Raw genomic sequence first — 4,477 nt, 5'->3', positions numbered from 1 at the left:
GGTGTTTTGTGTAGGTTTAACCTGCCGTGGTGTTTTGTGTAGGTTTACCCTGCCATTGTGTTTTGTGTAGGTTTAACCTGTCGTGGCGTTTTGTGTAGGTTTAACCTGCCGTGGTGTTTTGTGTAGGTTTAACCTGCCGTGGTGTTTTGTGTAGGTTTAACCTGCCGTGGTGTTTTGTGTAGGTTTACCCATGCCGTGGTGTTTTGTGTAGGTTTACCCTGCCGTGGCGTTTTGTGTAGGTTTAACCTGCCGTGGTGTTTTGTGTAGGTTTAACCTGCTGCCGTGGTGTTTTGTGTAGGTTTACCCTGCCGTGGTGTTTTGTGTAGGTTTCACCTGCCGTGGTGTTTTGTGTAGGTTTAACCTGTCGTGGTGTTTTGTGTAGGTTTCACCTGCCGTGGTGTTTTGTGTAGGTTTACCCTGCCGTGGTGTTTTGTGTAGGTTTCACCTGCCGTGGCGTTTTGTGTAGGTTTAACCTGCCGTGGCGTTTTGTGTAGGTTTCACCTGCCGTGTCGTTTTGATAACCCTGTAAATCTCTCTACGACAAAAAATGATTGGAACCATTTCCTTGTTTGACCGCAGGGTTTTATGGGTATCATGACTCATACCGTGGTACTCTATATGCCTCAACAGAGGGAAGAAACTAGGAAGACACAACAGTGGCCATCTTGGGAATATTGTCGTTCTCGGTAGTCGCTGAGCAGGAAGTCACCCCACTGTATCCTGTGCCGTCATATTGCGGAGAGCGTCCCCATTTTTACCTCTCTAACAGTTATCGATGCTGATCGGTGATTTATAACCAGTAAATGATCAATAATCATTCAGAACACCTATTCATCAGATTCATCGATATCAATATTCATCACGATCATCTACTAATCACATGTATTTGATGAGGTGGATTCACTATTGGTTACATTTACAACAGGCACATCTAATCTCCAGATCTTATTGGTCGTTATTAACCTGCGTTCTCTGCTAATCATTATGTCCGTTCATAAAGAAACAGACGGACCAAAGCTCTCAGTTACGTCTGTAGTGCAAAAGGCTACGTTTATACAGGCAGCCCAAGTTTCGAGCTAAAGAGCTGATCTGATTGGTGTAAAAAAATAGAAAAAAACAAACAAGATCAGAATGTGACTGTCTGTGTAAACGCAGCCACAGAGACCCAGAGGGAAAGGACTCTACAGACACTATTATCTAATCTATTATCTATTAAGATCAGAATGTGACTGTCTGTGTAAACGCAGCCACAGAGACCCAGAGGGAAAGGACTCTACAGACACTATTATCTAATCTATTATCTATTATCTAATCTATTATCTAATAAGATCAGAATGTGACTGTCTGTGTAAACGCAGCCACAGAGACCCAGAGGGAAAGGACTCTGACCTTTGATGAAGTAGTCCCTGTTGGGTCCGATCAGCGTGTTGTAAGGGTACCCATAGTAGGTGAGGGTGTAAGGGTCACACTGGTACACATAGTTCTGCTGGACTGGTTCCGGAGCTGCCGCGGCCGCTGTAGCGCCCCCTTTAGATGCCTTCTGGTAACGCGTGTACTGCTCCTTGTCGACAGGCTTAGCCAGGGTGACCTCGATACAAGACCCCTCCACCTCCGTCCCGTTCAGGTGGTCCATGGCAACCACGGCATCGTCGCGGGACGAGAAGTGGACGAAGGCGTAGTCGCGGATTTTCTTGACACGTTCCACGCAGCCCTGGTTCCACTGGCCAAACACCTAGAACACAGAGACATGTTAATACAGCCCTGGTTCTACTGGCCAAACACCTAGAACACAGAGACATGTTAATAAAGCCTGGGTTCTACTGTCCAAACACCTAGAACACAGAGACATGTTAATACAGCCTGGGTTCTACTGGCCAAACACCTAGAACACAGACACATGGTAATACAGCCTGGGTTCCACTGGCCAAACACCTAGAACACAGAGACATGTTAATACAGCCCTGGGTTCCACTGGCCAAACACCTAGAACACAGAGACATGTTAATACAGCCTGGGTTCCACTGGCCAAACACCTAGAACACAGAGACATGTTAATACAGCCCTGGTTCTACTGGCCAAACACCTAGAACACAGAGACATGTTAATACAGCCTGGGTTCTACTGTCCAAACACCTAGAACACAGATACATGTTAATACAGCCTGGGTTCCACTGGCCAAACACCTAGAACACAGATACATGTTAATACAGCCTGGGTTCTACTGGCCAAACACCTAGAACACAGAGACATGTTAATACAGCCCTGGTTCTACTGGCCAAACACCTAGAACACAGAGACATGTTAATACAGCCTGGGTTCCACTGGCCAAACAATCAATCAACCAATTAATCGATCAATCAATCAATCAACCAATTGATCAATCAACCAATCAATCAACCAATCAAACAGTCACTAAACAATCAATCAGTAAATCAACCAATCAATCAGTAAGTCAACCAATCAATCAGTAAGTCAACCAATCAATCAATCAGTCAACCAATCAATCAGTAAGTCAACCAATCAATCAACCAATCAATCAGTAAGTCAACCAATCAATCAGTAAGTCAACCAATCAATCAACCAATCAATCAACCAATCAACCAATCAATCAACCAATCAATCAACCAATCAAACAGTCACTAAACAATCAATCAGTAAATCAACCAATCAATCAGTAAGTCAACCAATCAATCAGTAAGTCAACCAATCAATCAGTAAGTCAACCAATCAATCAATCAGTCAACCAATCAATCAGTAAGTCAACCAATCAATCAACCAATCAATCAGTAAGTCAACCAATCAATCAACCAATCAACCAATCAATCAACCAATCAATCAACCAATCAAACAGTCACTAAACAATCAATCAGTAAATCAACCAATCAATCAGTAAGTCAACCAATCAATCAGTAAGTCAACCAATCAATCAGTAAGTCAACCAATCAATCAGTAAGTCAACCAATCAATCAGTAAGTCAACCAATCAATCAATCAGTCAACCATTCAATCAGTAAGTCAACCAATCAATCAACCAATCAACCAATCAATCAACCAATCAATCAGTAAGTCAACCAATCAATCAGTAAGTCAACCAATCAATCCGACCTGTCTCAGTGTGTCCTCGCTGGTCTCCATCATCAGGTTCCTGACGTATAGAATCTTCACGGTCTCCATGACGTCCTCGTCCACGTCTATCTCCGGCTCCGCCCAGTCCACGGCGATCTGGTGCCCCCACAGCTGGATCCTGCCGGGCATCAGCTTCCTGCGCGCCATGGCGGCGGCACGGTGACTCTCGTACTCCACGAAGGCAAAGCCCCGGTTCTTCATCTTGTCCGCCGCGCTGGCGTACACTATGACGTCCAGGACGCCCTCCGTCACCTTGGAAACCTCCTCCAGGATCTCCTCTCTCTCTTGGTTTTGGGGATGCCCCCGATGAAGAGGCGACAGTTGTCCACGGAGCAGCAGACCCCTAGGAGGCGTCCGGGGACGCACCTCGTAGTTGTTGAGCTCCCGCACGGCGCGTTTGGCCTGGTGTTTCTGTGTGTACATGACGAAGGCATAGCCGCGGTTCTTACCGTCAAAGTCCATCATCAGACGCATCTCGTAGATCTGACCCGCCGACTCAAACACCGGACCAGCTCGTCTCGTAGACGTCCCGGGGATCTTACCCACGAAGATCTCACAGCCGCGTGGCGGGGAGGCGGATTCCCAGCCCGGCGGCGGGCCGTATTTCCTCTGACCGTTCTCCTGCACCATGCCGTAACCCGTACGCTCCATCAGAGACACTAGGGCCGCTTCGTTGTGGGCCCCGGACACACCCTCGGGCACTGTGATTGGTCCATGCGGGGAGTGATGGGAAGGGCCAGGGGGGTTGGAACCGGAAGGCGCTGGGTTATTACTCATGGCTGAAGAGGAGGAGGCGGATCTTCGGCTGTCATTCTGACTAAACCATCCAATCAGATGTGGTGCCTGAGAGAGAGAGAGAGAGAGAGAAGGGAAAAGATACATTCGTTATTTTCTATTGGCTAAACGAGGGATCGCGTCACATTTTGATGGACAGAGAACCAACTACACCGGTGAAGCTAGAACATTGTGGAATAGCTAACTAACAGATGTAGAGGAATAATATATGCCATTTAGCAGACACTTTTATCCAAAGCGACTTACAGTCATGTGTGCATACATTCTACGTATGGGTGGTCCCGGGGATCGAACCCACTACCCTGGCGTTACAAGCGCCATGCTCTACCAACTGAGCTACAGGAGGACCACAGTAGACTGGATGTTTTATCTACCTGTCTAAAACCAGTCTAGAACCAGTCTAGAACCAGTCTAGAACCAGTCTAGAACCAGTCTAGAACCAGTCTAAAACCAGTCTAGAACCAACTACATCAGTGAAGCTAGAACATCGTGGAATAGGTAACTAACAGATGTAGAGGAAAAGACCAGTAGACTGGATGTTTATCTACCTGTCTAAA

General features: G+C 46.6%; 1 pseudogene; it reads right to left on the bottom strand.

Moving 5' to 3' along the window:
• Positions 1-1,251: 1,251 nt before the first annotated feature.
• LOC124030824 lies at positions 1,252-3,942 on the bottom strand (annotated as a pseudogene).
• Between the last annotated feature and the right edge of the window lie 535 nt (positions 3,943-4,477).

Source organism: Oncorhynchus gorbuscha, unplaced genomic scaffold, assembly GCF_021184085.1.
Source record: "Oncorhynchus gorbuscha isolate QuinsamMale2020 ecotype Even-year unplaced genomic scaffold, OgorEven_v1.0 Un_scaffold_16505, whole genome shotgun sequence".
NCBI classification, from domain to species: domain Eukaryota; kingdom Metazoa; phylum Chordata; class Actinopteri; order Salmoniformes; family Salmonidae; genus Oncorhynchus; species Oncorhynchus gorbuscha.
This window is presented reverse-complemented; position numbering and strand designations above follow the sequence as displayed.